The sequence below is a fragment of the Cryptomeria japonica genome, chromosome 9, assembly GCF_030272615.1.
Source record: "Cryptomeria japonica chromosome 9, Sugi_1.0, whole genome shotgun sequence".
Classification (NCBI taxonomy): Eukaryota; Viridiplantae; Streptophyta; class Pinopsida; order Cupressales; family Cupressaceae; genus Cryptomeria; species Cryptomeria japonica.
The window spans coordinates 477,303,012-477,322,614 of NC_081413.1; positions in this window are offsets into that span (position 1 = coordinate 477,303,012).

The following is a 19,603-nucleotide window of genomic DNA, read 5'->3' on the forward strand; positions in this document are numbered from 1 at the left end:
TAACCCATATAACAATCCATAATGTCATCATCCACAAGGAATAGTAATGTCAAATGCAATATAATATGTCCAATATCCATGATAAAGCATCAAAACCACATGTAAATCCACAATATTCTAATCCAAGCATCACAAGATAGTCTATGCTATGACAAAATAGTCTATCGGAGCACAAAAAGGAAAGATAAATCAAGGAGGGACACTACATCCCATGACATGCTTCTAACCTCCACAAATACTAAACCTAGCTTACCCAGACAACTACCATTGTGGTTTATTGGTGCAACCATAATCTAGTGGGTCCTCAAAGAGAACAAACTAGATCATGCAGCAAGAGTAACACAATGGAAGCAAAAACAACACAGATAAAATGCAAAATCAGATATTTGCATCATCATATTAGCATCATAGAACATCTAGTAATCATCTGGTTACGTGCAGCCTAACATGCCCTAATTTAAACTATATGTCAAAGTACAATCCATCCAGACCTCCAAGAGGCATCTGAATTATAATTTCATAATCTATATCCTCATAACCTTTGAACTACTTCCTAAGGATCATATATAATAATATATATACCCTCTGAAACACATCTGGGTCATCCACGATAGATTACATTTACCAAGAAAGGAAAATGAAACGTGCAAATAGGTCGGCCTCAAGAATGAAAGGAAAATCCTCCAAAAAAAGAACAACCAAGAAGCACAGAATGAATGGAAGGTCGACCAAGGACTTAAGAACATGGAGCAAGGTGCCAAATAGATCTGCAAGCCAAGAAATCACTTCGCACGAGAAGAAATCACCAACTAGTCGATAAGCTCAAAACTGCTTTGGAACCAAGAAATAGACACTCCTAAAGGAATAACTGTCCGAAAAAGAATCCAAATCAACTGAAAATCTGGGATAATGCACAAGAACAAGCCTAGAAACCGAAAATATGATCCACAACAAAAAAGAACCAGCTACCGAAACACACTGAAAAAAACACAGAAAACTGCTACAAGAACTGAACATGAACAAAACTAAAGAAATATTTTTGGTTGATGCAAGATTTCTCATAGGCCAGGGATTCTCCTGCACCATTTCTTTTATAGACACAAACTCTCACAAAAACACAAAGTGGTATTACATCAAAACTATGTGCTACAAATCCATGTGCTAGCTACCCCATTGACCCCACATCTAATATTGGGGACTTTACTAAATTTACTTTCCCCAATATTAAATAATTTTAATATAATATACAATATTACAATACAACTCATTAGGTGGTCCAAAGAATATTCCAAGAGAATCTCTACACTTTACATGTCCATGTGCAACTCACACAATAAATAAAATTTTACGATTATAAACATTATTAAGTAAGGTGTACAACACCTATTTTCTAAATATTCTCCCACTTGTTGTATACATTTCATAAGGGGCAATAAGTAACCACATCAATAAGGGAATAATCCTTTTGGCCACACATACCATCATGGAATCAAAGTGCTCCATGTACTCCATCAAGATACATGCAATAAGAAACAAAGTAGCAACCATCTCATACATGAATTGTAGTGCCCCTCCCTGACTCATCCTTTATGTTTGTGCTTGTTCTAATATCTCTGTCTCATTCTTATACTAATAGTTTCTTTGACGTTAGTGGATTGATTATGAGTTATGTGGATGAAATTATGTCCTGGACTAATATGATGATCAAACTTATGTGTAGTGATCTAGATGCACTCATTATTCATGTATCGATTATAGTTCTTATGAGGATATGATGACATCTTATTATTGCTAACCCTACTTTATGTTTGTAATAGATGAGATGATGCTTTGTTGATTGCGGCTGTCTTACTGCTATATTTGCGATAGAGACAATGTCATATCACTCATTATAAGCATGATATGATGTTGTGATTCTCTCACTTTCCTGATCATTTATGATATATATATATATATATAATGGTATATGTTGCCTCGTGGTTATTGGTGGTTGTAGGATTTGCAAGTACTAGACATCGACTCCACCTGGCCTCACAAGTCTGAGTGTGTCTTAATCCCAATGACAAGTTGATTGGAGATGACATGAGTTCCCTCTACACACTCTAGGCTTAAGTTGACACCCTTGTCAGTTAGTGTCTTGGCTCGAGTCATTGGTCTGCATTATGTGGTATGTTGTTGAACCCTATGTCGGGTTGCATTGTGAGTTTGTGATTATTTATTAATTAATAATTAATCAGTTTATATAGTTTATTTAGTATTAAATTAAACTAATGGATGGCATTAATATTTTATATTAATGTGTGAATTATTATCATTGGATATTTATTATTTATTGATGTTTATTTCATGAATTTTTATTTAATTAATGATTTTATATTATTATTATTTTATGGTCTAATGTTTAATTGAATATTTACTATTTGAGATTTTTGATTTATTGGATTACTATTTATTTATTTATTTGCCTTGTTGTTTTATTTATTGGGTATTTATTTGTTATTATTTATGTACCTACCTATTTTTATGATTGGCCCTCTTGGGAGTTGTGATTGTGAGAATATTATTATTTAATTGTTATTTTATTTATTTATATTATTTGTGGTTTAAATATTTAATTGGAGCATTTATTTATATTGCCTTTGATTTATTTTATTGGGCTTTGATTTATTATTAATATTGGTTATTATATTATTATTACATTCTCTTGTTACTAATTGAGTAATTAAATATTATGTTTATAGCTACCCTATTATTTTATTGGTTGAGATTTTGGGGTAAGTAAATAATATTAGTTTATATTCTTACCTCGATTTTTGGAAGGGGGTTGGTATAGAATATAGTTGAAGAGGGGAAAAAGCTTTGGAAGGATAATAAGATGGTTAGATTGCACATAAACAACAATAAAACATGAAACACAAATTATGCAATAAAACTCAATTATACCTTGCTTTTACCTTCTTCCTCAATGGAGCTTGGATGAAGTCGAAGTGCGCCCAAATGCCTCCAATGTGATGTTGATTTGCTCCTAGATTTCTTGATGTGGTTGCTCTCCTTTTCTCAACAAGACTAATGGATTATTGGATTGAAAGATTAAGGATGAATGGATTTGATAGAGGATTATGAAGAGAGAGAGGAGAAAAGAGAAGCATGACAATGCATGAGAAGTGGATGATTTGTGAGGAGAATAGGCTCCAATTTATAGATTGGAGAAGGCCAATGGAGGGCCAAGATTGATTTGATCATGAAGGGTTGAGATTGATTTTAGATAGAAGACATGGATCAAGGGTGCCTCGGGAAAATAATCAGGAATATAAAATTCGTTGGAAAAAAGGGTGGAGAAATTTGAATTTCAAATATGAGGAATTAAAAATTCCAAAACAAGGATGCATTGAGGGATTCAAAGAAATTTGAATTTCTTTGAGAGACTCAATGTTGATGTGACATAAGTGGGAATTAAAAATTGATGGATAATGATAAGCATGATTATGAGAGATTATAGAAGGATTGATTAGGCTAATGAGATTAGGAAAAGTGATTTGTAGGAATCACATGACTAGGTTAATTAATTAGAATTAATCAACTGAGTGGGTTTAGAGGAAATAATTATTGGAGGGGACTTTAGAGGAACAGGGGAATAATTAATTTATTTGATAAATTAATTATTGGACAATTGTGATAGGATCAATTAAATTAGATTTAATTGACTCTGAGAGGAATAAGGATAACATAATTTAATTAATTAATTATGTTGATAGGCTTAAATTAATTAAATATTAATTTTAGGTGTCTACATTTTTCCCCTCTTTGACATAGCGTCGTGAAATGATGTTATATCAAAGAAGAATAAAACATAGTGGAAGAAAAGGATAAGGACTAGTAGCATGATGCCCCAGTCATGAGATAAAGAAAAGGATAAGGACTAGTAGCAGGATGCCCCAATCATGAGATGAGAAAGAATGATGAGGAGGAAGGATGATGAGGAAGCAATGGTATGCCCCTCGAGAGAACATGCAAGTTTGAAGAACACAGGTGTTCTCTCGAAAGGAATTAGAAGAATAAGTGATAAAAGGATGAAGATAAAGAAAGAGGGAACTAGGATGGGTTGGAGTGTTGTGAATGAAATGAGACAAAGAAATGATAAATGGATTGGATTTTCTTGTTGAGCAACTATAGAGAGAAAACCTAGATTTGATATTGCCATGGATAGTCTACACCACTGATTATAAGAACTAGGATGATATGAAGATTCGAGGCATGAACTGACGCTCAGATAAACAAGAATCTCTTGCACACAATCATGCAAGTGTGGATAAATACTAATGCAGGGTTGTCGGATCGTACAAGGAAAACCTTCAAACATACCATGCCATGAAAACTATGCCCCATTATACACTAGTCAAGACATACCAAGATATAGGATGATCAAGGCAGTCCTGAACAAGTATAGTCTTGGGACACAAGATGAAAACAAAGTGAAAATCTCAAGCATGCAAACAACATGCACATGATCAACTGACATCTCTTGCCAAGAGTAGGACATGGATTTGCATAAAATGCCAGACTAGGGAAGGATACATCCCGATGGGTAGGTGATGGATTGATTGATGGATGACAAGACACAAGTTGGATGCACGAGGTCTGCAGATGAGAGGATTTTCACTTGGATTTGATTAGCCAAGTATGGACAAGTGTTTGGATTAGGCACAAGTCAGTGTGAGCTCACGTAGATGGGGAAATCTCAGTTTGATGGATTGGATAGGATTAGAATAAGGATAAATTATTAGATAGGATGAAAGAGGGGGATGGATCATTGAATAGGATTGGATTGGGGATGGGATTATTGATTAAATTGGAAGAGATGGAAAATATGATTGGATAAGATAGGATTGGATTAGAAATTGGATTGGTGGATAGGATTTGATTGAATTGGAAGAGATGGAGAATATGATTGGATGAGATAGTATTGGATTAGAAATTGGATAGGATGGGGTTGATTGGTGGATAGGATTTGATTGAATGGAACCAATGACAAGGGAGAACCAATGGGTGGGTAAGAGGATGGATGAATGGAAGGAGGGAGTTATTGTTTTAATAGGAGACAGATGGATGGAGTGGATGTATATGGAGGAATAAAGGATGGAGGGTAGGGTGATGGAGACCGAAGAACTATGCTACAAAGGAGTGCAATGCCCCACACTAGAGGTAGTGTAATTAAGGATGTAAGGATGGTGGATAAAGATGTATGAGTTTGAAGGATAATGTGTAATGAATATGGATGGTAGAAGATTAAGGCTTGTGTGCTCCAAAGCATGCATGCATATACATTGTTTTGGCTCTATATGGTCAAGATGAAAGATAGGACTAGAGGATTCATTTTGATAGGATGAGGGATATGAGATGGAGGATATGGATAGGATAGTCAAGATCAAAGATAGGAAAGGAGAATGGACTTAGATATGATGCAGATGGATGAGAGGATTATGTGGATGAAGCTTGCCCCCAAGTGTAGAGTGCAAGGGGATGAGGGGATTACACACGATGCTTGTTTGCCAAGTTTTCATCATGGTACTTACCCAAGGTGCGACAAGAAGTGGTTTTCACCATTGGATGAAATGATTTTTCTTTACTTTTTTTTTTGTATTTTTCTTGATTTTTTGATACTTTTTGAATTTTTGGAATAGTTTGGATGGATAAGAATGAGGATGACTGGATATGGAAGATATTGGATGTGTGAAAGAGTAAGGGAGGAATCAAGCATCTAGTTCCATAGATGGTATCCCTTAGTATTGCTTTGAAGAGGAGGTATGCTCATAGATGTTGGTAACAATAATTGGGGAGATGAAATGGATAGGGTATGGAAGATAAGGATTTAGAAAGGATTGGACTAACAGAATGGGATGGTAAAAAATGGATGGTGGATAATGGATGGGGTTTTGAAGAATATGTGGAAGATCAACATTGGCACACACCTTGAAGGGTGGTGGAGTAGTGGGCGAGAGTGTTTTGAATTAGATGGAGGGTAAAGTGTGGATTTTGGGAAATGATGACCCAAAATAGAAGAAGGGGATGATGGAGTTGGGATGGTGGATTTTGGGACATAAGGACCCAAAATGGATTTTGAAGATGGAGGAGTGTTAGATGGAGTATTGGAGGACTTATGAATGGATGGAGCTTTTGGATTAGCAAGTTTGGATGCCAATTTTTATTTTACTTTGGGATGCATTTCTTCTTTGGGAATCCACATAGTTTTTGATTTTTTCTTTTGGGGCCTTTGTGGCCTTTTTGATTTTTCTTTCTTTCGGATCACATTTTTCTTTTGAGCATGTTGTTTTGAGGGGACATGTTGATCCTTTGATTTTTGTGGATTTTGAGCTTTATGCTTTTTAGATTGGGCATCCAAATTGATTTCAATAGCAATGGGATGGGTGAATGAGGATGAAGGATTAATGGATTTTATGGATGGGATGGTGGAAAGAGAGTGTTGGGAGGTATCCAAGGATGTGTGCCTTTGTTGATCTTGCTTAGGGATTATTTGAGGTCATGGAGTGGTGGATAGAGGGATGTAAGGACCCAATATGGATGGAAGGGGTGGAGGATTGAGCATCGAAACATAGGGGCCCAAAATGGATGGAAGGAATGAAGGGTTTAACTTTGGAACATAGGGTCCCAAAATGGATGCAGAAGATGAGGGATAATAGGATTTTGATTTGTATGAGGGAAATTTGGATTTAGGAGTAATAAAGGATGTACCAACATCTTGAGCATTATCTTGAGGACCCTTATTATTTAGGAAACAAGATGTGAGTCCATTTTGAGGGGGATGAGATGTGGAAGGAAGATTAGGATCTTTATATGGATTGGAATCATGACATGGAGATGAAGGGGTACTTTGATCTTGACTAGGGAGGGTATCATGAGATAGAGTGGGAGGGATGATTGGATCATGAGATGGAAGAGGATCATGTGATGGAGGGAGAGGGTTGGATAGAGGAATCATATGATCATGAGAGGAAGTGGAGGGAATGCCATCATTAGATGGAGTAGAGGGAGATGTATCATAAGATGGAGAGGATTCTATGCTAGCATGTTTTGGAACAAGCTTTTGGCATGTTTGGAGTTGTGGGGATTGTGTGATGGAGGAAGATATGGAATCTTTGATGTGAGTAGATGGGGAAATGGGGGTATCATGAAGTGTGGGGGATTGGGATTTGCTTTGAGGTGGAGGTGATTGGGGTGGATGGAGGACTTGAGGAAACTTGGCCACTTTGCTTTGAGGTGAGGATTTTATCTCCTTTGCTAGCATGTCTTGGATAAGATTATGGATGATGGATTTGGAGGAAGTGGACAATATGGATTTTGGAGGATTGGGATTAGATGGAGAATTGGGATTAGATGGAGGATTAGGATAATGGATTAGGGAATTAGGATTAATGATTGGAGGACTATGGAGTAAAGGATTTGGATGGGGGGTAGAGGTAATGAATGCATTGTAGAAGGATGGGGATTGAGATATGGATGGAGGGGAGATGAAGGTATATATGCGGATGAGGGATAATATGGAGATACGGATGTGGAATAAGATGGATTTCCCTTGTCAAAGGTAGAGGAAGGATAGGAGATATGGTATAGATTGGGATTAGGTGCAATGTGTTGAGGTGAGATAGATGAAGGTATGATAGGTGGGTGGGAGATTATGGGATTAACTTGGTAGGCAGATTCGTGAACTTCCATGAGCATCTTCTCATACCAAGCTTTGAAATTCTGGGTAGTCATGTTGAGAGTGAAGGATTAGATTAGAATTGGATGAATATGTTTTGGAGGGGAAAGATTATGAAGATGATGTTAAATGAAGATGAGGATTAGGAATTGGCTTGGAATGATGATGGATTAGATTTGATAGGATTTTGATTGGATTTGATTTGATTGGATTAGTCCTTAGATTAGGACTTGATTTGATTGGATTTGGATTGGATTTTATTGAATTGGATTGGATTAGTCCTTGGATTAGGACTCGGTTTGATTGAATTTGGATTGGAATTGGTTTGACTGGATTTGATTTGGATTAGGACTTGATTTGATTGGATTGGTCCTTGGATTAGGACTTGATTTGATTGGATGGTTGATTGATTGGATTGGATTAAATTGGATTAGATTGGATTGAATTGGATTAGATTGGATTTGATTTGGATTAAAGGATTGGATTAGGACTTGGATTGGATTTTTGGAGATTTGATTGGATTAGAGGAAGAATGAATATTAGTTGAGGAAGGATGATTGTTTGAATGGATGAAAGTGGATTGGGGATTGGAAAATTTCTTGGATAGATAGAAATGGATTAACGATTTGATGATGGCAAGATGGAATTTGGAAAGAGGGATGATTGATTGGTTGTGGGGGATGGACTTGGCAAGAGATGTCAAGTAAAGAAAACACAATGGTCAAGAGAAGTTAGACTCAAAAGACTCATGCACATTCACAACATATCCTATGGCGAGAAAGATAATAGTCAATGGATCCCAATTGGTTTCCTAGCTATGCTTACCCAAAACGAACACTTAGATGCTTGACCCCACTGGCTCCCCTCCACGGCACTCACTTCTCCAGGGCAACCAAGCATAAATTCCCATGAAAAATCCTCATGGCAAACTTTGTGTCTCTACTAAGGGCCATAAAAATATGGGCAGCTTCAGAGGTCTAACCTCCTACACCAATGACTAGAAGGTTTTTGGCCACTATGCACAAGGTGTTTAGTATGGCTTCCCGTTAGGAGCTCCCCTTAGTAGTTGCGCAAGTGCAATTGAGGCATATAGCCCAATGAAGCACCAAGAACTTAGTAGTCACGCAAGCGTGATTGAGATCTCTAGGATCCTACTAAGCACCCAATGTGAGAGTGAACTCTCATATAGCCCCAACCATTGACCCTTTCATCATCAATGGCCTATTTATTATAGTGAGTTGGGAACCCCAAGTCTGGGTGTACTCACTTGGGTCATTCCCCTCTTACCTTCTCAAAGAGAAAGTTGGGAGGGCAGGCCCGCTAAGGGTAAGCATGCAACAAACATGAAAAACTTGGAGGGTCTGGATTTCTGATCATCTAGCTAGACGAGAGCATACTCTCCTACCTTTACGCTTTTCACAAACACAAAAGGCAATGGTTTATTTACCCTCTAATTAGATCTAGGTGCCTAGTTAAGAAAAAAAGACACAATATTTGGTTGGAACTCCTAGGCAACCTGCAAAACAACTTGATTAGTAGTTTGAAATTGAAGTCTTCAACAATTGTCCTGCAAAAGACGAGAGAATGACAAAAAAAAATTTTAAAATTTTTTTTGGGAATGAGTAGAAAAGAAAGAATAAAAACTTTTCTACTAATGACAAATGTGGATTTGGAGGAAACTTTGATGGGTAAATGGGGCTTGACTAGGTTTTCGACACTTTCTAAGGGATGGGAAAGCATAAAATGGGGATTTTAGAAATGAGGTGAAGGAATGGAAAAAATTTGTCCAAGAGGGACAAAGAAGCAAAAATTGGAGATAGACAATATGGAAAAATTTGGAGGTGATTGGATAAAAGTGGAAGAAGTTATGGCTGATAAGTTGAGACTTTGTCATGTTTTTATCATCAAAACTCTTAGGTTTTTGACATCTTTTGGTTTTCATAGTAGTAGTGAAGTATTGTAAATTGACTATATGTATTCCATGTGTTAAACCTGAACTTATGAAATCATGTTTGAACTTTGTCGGTCTATTCCTGAAGCCATGCCATTTATTCCTGCAGCTAAGTGATTTGTTCATGTTGCTATGCGGATTATTTAGGGTAATATTATATGTGAATTAATGAATGTATTAATTAAATTAAATACGTATGCATGTCCTTGTATGTTCTTTTTGTTGTAGTGCAGATAATAAATGATACCACAATGGATATTCTCCTTTTGTGCCTGAAGAAGGAAGAATCACGTAGGAAATAACTGGAGATCAAATTGAAAAGGAGCTGAGCGAGCGCAAGGTATGGCATGAGTGGAGCAGCCAGGCAGCACTACAAAATTTTAACTCTGGTGGGCAATAAATTTGCAAAATATCGCTACGGCATGCAAAGACTGTGGTTCGGTCTAGATCCACATTTCCTGCAACCAAGCTCTAGGTATCTTCTTCATCAGTCAATCATCTGCCTCTTCTTCTGGGCGTGATTTGAGTTGTCCATTGTAGTTGATCTTTGCTTTTTAATAAGCTCTTCCTTTTTTCTTAGAGGTTAGATAGAATAGAAAGGAATATAGCAGAGAATTTTGATAAGCATTCTCGAGTTTTTCTTTTAAAACATGTAATCATTTTCAGGAAGCAATGAATAAAAGATATGTTGTTCTGATTTGCTAAAAGTATTTTTCTGGAAGCTTGATATCACTCATCCAAGGGGGCCCACTTGGTGAGTGATCTTGTGTTTATGCTCATTTAAATTAGTTCTTCTTTAGTTGCAATAGAAGTTAGTGCCTTAACTATTCTTGCAGCCACTGGAAATAGATCCACTGATTGTTCCTGCAGCCAAGCCAGAACAGAGTGATTTATGTTATTTATATTAGATCATTCCAGCATTGTTTTTATGTTTTCCTATAGCCTTCTATAATTTCCATTCTTGCCTTTCCTTTCTGCATAATGTTAGTTACTGCAACAATGCAAAATAGCCATTGAAAGAGCTTAGTGCATATATAGTGTAGACCCATTTCAAGTTTTACATCCCTGGGTTGATAACTAAATGAACACTAGCCATGAAAATACTAACTTTACCAGATGAATGTCCAAACTTTGAGTTGAGATTTCAATTAGAGTTATTATTATTATAGTTGGAGTAGACATTTTTGGCGCCATTGCTGGGGATGGTGTCAAACTAAGAACCTTTCATGGTTATTATTATTTCCAGTTAATTGTTTTTGAGATTCCTTATTGTTTGAAAATTTCATGAATTTGCATGCATAGAAGAAGAAGAGACCCTAGAGGTAGATTTTTGCCCACTCATCCTAATCATACAGAAGATAATTTCCTAGATATAAATCCTTTTGTTGAACTTTACCAAGCCCCACAAAATTTGAATCACCCTGACTCTGAATTTCTAGAAGGTAGTCTTCAGTTCCTTTTTGGTCTTCAAGAAGAAGAATTTCCTATAGTAACAACCCCCACAAGTCTAATGCAAGGGAACCCTCCTCCTGGTCAGAATAATCCACCACCACCACTAAGTCCAACGTTTGAGTTTCCCATCTCTGATCAGCATGATAACACTAATCTCAAGAACATTCTAGCATCTTCACTCCCTAAATTCTATGGATTGGTGACAAAGGATCCGGACACATTTTTGTTTGAGTTTGATGTTCTCTGTAGGAGTTTTGACTATACTACAGATGCCCATAGACTCAAAATATTTCCTGCCACTTTGAAGGAGACATCCTTGAGATGGTTTATGAACTTGGGTAGTAGCACAATCAATACATGGGATGAGATGAAATAGTTGTTTCTTGCAAAATACAAAGATTATTGTAGAGGTATCGATCATCATGGGGATGATATCTTTAGAATGACACAAACTGAAGATGAGAGTCTTGAAGATTACTTGGAAAGGTTTCTGTTTAGTGTCAAAAAGTCCAAGCATAGCACTCTCAATGAAGATTCCCTCAAATTGATATTTTTGAGGGGAATCAGTGATGAATCCATTGATTCCTTGGATCTTATGGGAGGAGGTGACATTACACAATCCACTTGAGCTGAAATAGGACAAATTTGCAAGAAGTATTTCAGATCTACTTCTAAGAAGAATAGGAGATTTAAACCGGGGGCACCATTATCAACATCTATAATTGGAGTTTCTTGATTGGAACTTAGTCATCTATTAAAGGACTTCAAGGAGGACATTATAAACAATATGGCTACCCAGTTGGATACACTGACAACTAAGAAGAAGCATGAGGAAGCTGGTGCATTCCTTGCAGAATTATGTCCTCATTGTAAACATTGAAAGAAAGATTGCAAATGTAAGATGGTTGCAAATGTGGAGGTACCTGACTTCAAGCCAATTCAAGGTGAGGATGAGCAAGTCTTCTATGTTGCTCAAAGAAGACCAAATTTTCAAAGACAAGGTATACCACCTGATCCACTTTCATTTTTGGGGTGTAGTGGAAATTCTTATGCACCAAATAACTAATGGCAACCATAGTATTCTCAAAATCTTGGTAACTATCAAAATTGGTATGGTTCACAATGCCAAGGGAAAAATTTCGCTAATCAAATGCCACAGTGGCAGCAGCCACAGGGGAACTGGTACCCACCTCAGGGCCAAGGAAACCAGTTTCAAGGGAATTGACAACCTACTTCTCAATGGAGGGGAAGCCAACCATGGCCAACCTAATCTTCTGGTTATCAGCCACCTAGTCAGCAGCCACAACCTCTTGATTTAATGCCTCCTCCTATAGCTATTGTTGCATTGCCTAAACCAACACAGTTGCCTACTCAACCATTGCCAAATCCAAATATCAAGTCTCAGCAACAACAAAAAGCTTATTCAGCTAATGTTAATCAGTACCCAGCCTATTCTTTATCACTAGATGACATTCACCTCCGATCTGGAACAACTTTACCTAATCCCTCTCATCCAATTATCACTGAGGTACAGGAGGAGCAATAAATCTCTAATCCAACAGATACAATACCCTAGAATCAAATATTGCCACCATTTCCCCATAGATTGCAAGAAAAAGAAGTCCCCACTAAACAACAGCAAAGCTTTGATATTATTGATCAACTGAAGCACATTTGTGTTAAAATTCCATTGTTGCAAGCAATAAAGGATGTTCCCATATATGGTAAGGCATTGAAAGAAGCATGTCTAAAAAAACTTGGCAGGAAGAAAAATGATCCACAAACAGTGCATATTATGGGTCAACTGGCTGATATTATGTTAGGTAAGATTGCCATTCCAAAGTATTCTGATCTAGGTAGTCCTGTTGTGAGTATAGTCATTAATGGTAGTCAAATAAAAAATATTTTGATTGATTTAGGGGTAGCCATTAATGTAATGACAAGGGAAGTAATGAAACATTTTGAGATCAATAGTTTAAGGCCTACACCCACAGTTCTACAGCTTGTTGATGGCTCTACAGTGAGACCTGATGGTATCATAGAGGATGTAGTGGTTATTCTATATTCCTAGGAATATCCTACAGACTTTATGATTTTATCTCCAAAGGCAACATTGGGAGGATATCTGATCATTTTGGGTAGACCTTGGCTTGCCACAACTAATGCATATATTGGGTGTAGATCAAGGGATATGTTTATTTTAGATGGGAGTTCTACAAAAACATTAGCCTTGTATTCTCCAGCACAACCCCAGTTTGAACAACAATAAGCCGTTTGGCCTATCTTGGGAGAAGAATCTGAAGAAATTGACTGTATTAATCACCTTATGATGATTAATCGAGGACCACTCATGCATTTATATGATGAATCAATTCTTTATAAAATCCTAATAAATGAATTTATAGAAGAGCAAAAATTGCAGGAATTGGTTCTGAATATTACAGGTTTGGACTTTTCTACAGCCACTGATATATTGCATACTCTGTTGCCACAAGAATTATCTTCTTCTCATTTTTCTGATATAAACCAAATTGATCTTACTATTAAGATAGAGGTGGAATGGAATAAATATTTGAATATCAATAGAGATCTATCAGATACACAAAAAGAGGGCCTTGTGTACTTGCTGAAACTTTATAAAAATGCTTTTGCATGGGATTACAAGGATATGAATGGGATTGATCCAACAGTTTGTACCCATCATATTTATATAAAGGATGAGTTTTGCCCACTCAGGCAACCTCAAAGAAGAGTCAATCCTACCTTGAAGGAGATAGTTAAAGAAGAATTACAAAAATTGTTAAAAGCTGGGTTTATCTATCCTATCTTTGACAGTCAATGGGTATCACCTCTGGTGATAGTCCCTAAAAAAGGAGGAAAATGGAGGGTATGTGTTGATTATAGAGCTCTGAACTTAGCAACCAGAAAAGATCATTTTCCATTGCCATTTGTGGATCAAGTATTGGATTCTCTAGCTGGTAAGAGATATTTTTCATTCCTTGATGGATTTAGTGGCTACAATCAGATCCAGATAGCCCCCGAGGATCAAGAGAAGACAACATTTACTTGCCCATGGGGCACGTATGCATATTATGTTCTTCCTTTTGGGTTGTGTAATGCTCCAGCCACTTTTCAAAGAGTAGTGATTGATATCTTTTTTGATATTTCTCAAGATATTATGGAAATTTACATGGATGACTTTACAACTTATGATTATGAATTTGATCAAGCATTGGGTAATCTGAAGAAAGTTTTGCAGCGATGTGAAGACTATAATTTGTCTTTAAATAGTGAGAAGTGTTTCATCATGATGGAAGAAGGAATAGTCCTTGGTCATCATATATCTGTACAAGGCATCCAGGTGGATCCAGCAAAGATTGATGTCATTTGGCATATTAATGACCCTATGAAGCAAAAAGATGTAAGAAGTTTTCTTGGATACTACAGATGGTTTATCAAAGATTTTAGTAAAATTGCAAGTCCCTTATATTCACTGCTTACTAAAGATGCAGAATTTAAATGGACCCCAACATGCAATGAAGCTTTCTTAAAGCTTAAGCATGCTTTGACTCAAGCACTAGTTCTTAAAGGGCCAAATTGGTCTCTACCATTCCAAATCCATATAGATGCATCTGATTATGCAATAGGAGCAGTGCTAGGACAAAGAATTGACAAATTGGAAAATGCAATATATTATATTAGCAAGAATTTGCAGGGACCTGAATTGAATTACACAATTACTGAGAAGGAAATGCTAGCTATCATATATTCACTTAACAAATTTAGACACTATATCATAGGATATCCCATATTTGTGCATACAGATCATACTGCAATTAGATATCTCATGAATAAGCCATCAATCACTCGTAGGTTAGCTCGCTGGTTATTGTTGATGCAGGAATTTGATATCACAGTTGTTGATAAACCAAGGAAGTCTAATGTGGTTGCAAATTATCTTTCACGTCTTCAATTGCAAGAAGATTCTACAATAATAGATGACACTTTTTCAGATGAACATTTATTTCTCATTCAAGCTCACACTCCTTGGTATGCTAATATTGCCAACTATTTAGTTGTAGCTAAGATGCCAATTTATTTCTCTCCTAAGGAAAGAAGGTTACTAGTTGAAAAAAGTTTTAACTTCTCATGGATTGCTGATTGTCTATTTTATAATGGACCTAACCAAGTCATGCAAAGATGTGTCAGAGAAGATGAAACATATGACATCCTGCATGCATGCCATGATGAGCCATGTGGAGGTCATTTTGCTGCCAAAAGAACAACACTAAAAATACTCAATACAGGATACTATTGGCCCACATTACATAAGGATGCAGGTCAATACACACAGAAATGTGACAGATGTCAGTGAATGGGAAGACCTATAAAATCTGATGAGATGCCACTATATCCTCAAATATCAGTTGCACCATTTGACAAGTGGGGATTAGATTTTGTTGGCCCAATTGATCCACCTTCTAATGGCAGATCTTATATCTTGGTATGTACAGACTATGTAACAAAATGGGTAGAAGCCCGTGCCATGACACACGCAAGAGATAATAAGGTAGCTGAGTTTCTTTATGAAGATATATTTACAAGATATGGAGTACCAAGGGAAATTGTCTCAGACCAAGGACCTCAATTTACTTCAACATTGATAAAAACTCTGGTCAATGAATACAATATAAGGCACATAAAAACTACTCCATATCATCCACATGCTAATGGACAAGTAGAAGTTACAAATAGAGAGTTTGAGGCTATTCTTACAAAAACAGTGTCTGTTCACAAGAAAGATTGGTCTCACCGGCTTTCAGAAGCAATTTGGGCATACAAAACAACTTGGAAAACACCAATTGGTTTCACACCTTTTGAGATGGTTTATGGCAAAACAACAATGACGCCTATTCAATTTGAGCATAAAACCCTGAGGACAACTTTGCAATTAAATATGACATTGTCTAAAGCATAGAAAGAATGCATTCAACAATTAAATGCTCTAGATGAATGGAGAAAGATAGTTGTTCACTAGACAGAATTGATTCAAAATCAAAGAGCAAAATGGCATGATAAATATATCAGGGAAAAGAAATTCAAAGTTGGTGACTGGGCACTACTGTATGATTCTAGATATAAAGATGCTATGGGAAAGCTTCAAACCAGGTGGTTAGGTCTATATGAGATAGAAGAAGTTTTCCAGAATGGAGCTGTTGTCCATAATTGATCATGTTCAATTTAAACTCTTAGTAAATGGTCACCGACTACATCTATATCATAAGCTAGCTACTAAAGAAGAGTTCTTTCAGCAGTTTGCTCCATAAAGTGACATAGAAGTTCCTGCAACAACTGACAAGGTTCCTGCAGCAACTGACAATGAGCCTGCAGCAACTCATTAGCTTCCTATTGCAATTGAGCAAGGTAATAAAGGTAAAGTTCCTGCAGCCTCTGCAGTGAACATATTTGCCGCTTCATAATAAAATATTTCCATATTATATGGGAATATTCTTCTCCGTACATAAAATCTCATCCACAACATTCCATCCCACGTTCTTACCTGTCATTTCATTTTGCCATCATTTTCGTACAATTGTAGGTATGTGTATATTGTGTTTTATTTTAATTATGCATTTATTAGTTTATTATGATTATATCCTATTTAAATCCACTCCACTACCTGAAATCTTGTCAGCTTGTGTGGACACTTGCTAGGTTAAGTTGGGGGGGTGCTTTATGGTTCGGTTTCCAAAGTGATTAATTATCAGTCCTTTTTGGTACTCCAAATTGATTTTTTCCCCATCATTACTTATTATGTTATTATTTCATGCAAGTGAATAATAAATTATGCCGCCAGAATTGAGATATGTAAGGGAATTTCAATTTAGCAAGACTGTTAGTTATTTTGGTTCAACTATAGAGAGAAAAATAGCAGAGTAAGAGATGGGTGGTGATCCAATTCATCATGAGCCAACGGTTCATGAAGTGTTGCTGCAAGATGCTCTTTGTGAGCCGGCTGGTTGGAATACTTCTTGAAAATTAGGGATTATAATGAAGAAATTGCTGCAGAATTTATGCATTCCTTTAATGAAGGAGAAGCTATAGTTAAAGGTTTGAGGGTTATTGCTACGGAGCAGCGAATAGAAGAAGTAACGGGGTTGCCGCAAGAAGGAGAACTCTTTCCAGAATCAAAAGATGCAAGGAGTACCAGGGTAGAGTTCACAATTCCCATTGATGGACCCTTAATGGTGGACAAACAGGGAACTAGAAGGGTTTCTCTACCAGCACATTGGCCTCAAGTAGCTTTGTATGTTATGAAATACATTACATGTGAAGGGCGATATTCAAATCTGCATTCACCTCATTTTAAATTACTTAGTCATCTGTAGCATGGCCGGTGAGTGAATGTTCGTAATTTCTTATACCACCTTATTTCTACAAGTGCTAAGGAGACGCGGAAAAATGGAAATCGCTCCGTTAGCCATCATGGATTGGTTAAGCTACTTGTACAGCGGTCCCTGAGAGATGTTTCACAAATGGAATGGGGTGTATTTGAGGATATACAACAATTTAGGGTTGAAGACGCCCCTATTGCAGATAACCCATCAGTTGAAGAAGAAAATGTTGCAGAACCCTCTTCCCCCGTAGTTGCTTCAGATGAGGATTTGCTTGTTGTTGAAGGAGCCATGGTTATTATGGAAGAAAAGACAATGGAATCAAGTGAAGAACAACCCTCTACTTCTCTTCAAAGAGATTTGCCAGTTCTGCAAAGGAAAGGAAAAGAGTTGGAAAGGGATGAAACAAGATGAAGAACTTATGACCCAGCCATAGGTAACTCAGATTCCTCCTGCAGCCAAGAGGTGTAGGACAAAAATAAAAACTCCTGCAGCAACTGAAGGAACTCCTGCAACCATTCCAAAAGTTTATGTAAGAAGAACACGTAGCAAGACACAAAGGACTCATCCTGTGGGTAATCTGGCAAAGGTTATTACAGTGGAAACTTTAGAAGAAGGAAGCCCTGTAGAGGATGAAATCCAAGCAAATGGTGCTGAGGATAAACTAGCAAATCTTGCTTCTGTGGCATAGCAATTTGAAGAAACTATTGAAGATATTCTACAATAGCCTAAGGAAAATATTGGAGAGATGCCAACTCAGATTGAGGAGTTTATTGAGGAAATCCCGCGGTCTAAGGTAGTACCTATTAGACCTCCTTCATCCCTAAGTTGTTTATCTATTGCTTTAACATTTTATAGACAATGGGAAATAGAGAAGGCTAGGTTGCAGGGGATTATTGATAAACAACAAAAAGAAATTGAAAAGAGAGATAACAGAATTGAGGAATTAGAGGCTTAGGTAGAAATAATTTCTAGTATGGTTCTTGAGTTGATACCGTGTAGGGCACCTCCAAGAGTTTATGCAATACATTTGAAAGAGCGGTATCTAAACTTCAAACTAAACCGCATTGTTAGGGACCTTAACCCCTCTTTAGAAACACCTGAAGAATTCTTTTATGCTTACCAAACCTCTCCACCTGCTGTGAAGAATTTGCTATGTGAATTATACTTACATAACTATGTTGTACCCTCAGACAGGGAGTGGAATCCTTTATTATATATTAGGGATATCCATATCAAAGCTTTAATGTCATCAATCCAAAATGAGATTATCATGGGGGCACAAGCCAAGGAGTATGAAAAATTAGAGTTTGATGTCCATTACCATTAAGAAGGGAATCAGAAGCACCAAGAGTTCTTTATTATGATTGGCAGAAGTTACTGGTAAGAGATGATGTTATAAAATTAATGCTTCCAATGAGAGAAGAAGTCTATCAAGCATATGAGCATCTGATTCAGACTGACAGGATAGCTGCAATAGAAGGGTTAACTCAACACTAGAATAATCTACCAGAACAGTTAAAATAGGGAGAACCTTATTCACTATAAAATTTTCATGCAGCCATGCAAAGAGCCCCTAGATACATACAGTTAGGTAGGGAGAAAGCCAGCAACTGGCTACCATTGATCTTTCAACCCCCAATCTTTATGTGGCCGCTTTTGGCATGTCAGCCTACAGAGCAGAACTATGATGCAGTCATAGAAGAAACAACTAGATGGTCCAGGCTGGAAAAAATGAAAGGATTTTATTGGAACTTGGCTTCAGGGGGGACAGGTCAAGGCACCGTTGGTGATTTAAGAGTTATAGTGAGAGTCATAAATTTTCCTTTTGCTGTAAGATCAACAAACTCTTAAAGTTGGGGGGCATGATAAGTTGATACATCTTAAAGTTTTTATCATCAAAACTCTTAGGTTTTTGACATCTTTTGGTTTGCATAGTAGTAGTGAAGTATTGTAAATTGACTATATGTATTACATGTGTTAAACTTGAACTTATGAAATCATGTTTGAACTTTGTCGGTCTATTCCTGCAGCCATGCCATTTATTCCTGCAGCTAAGTGATTTGTTCCTGTTGTTATGTAGATTAT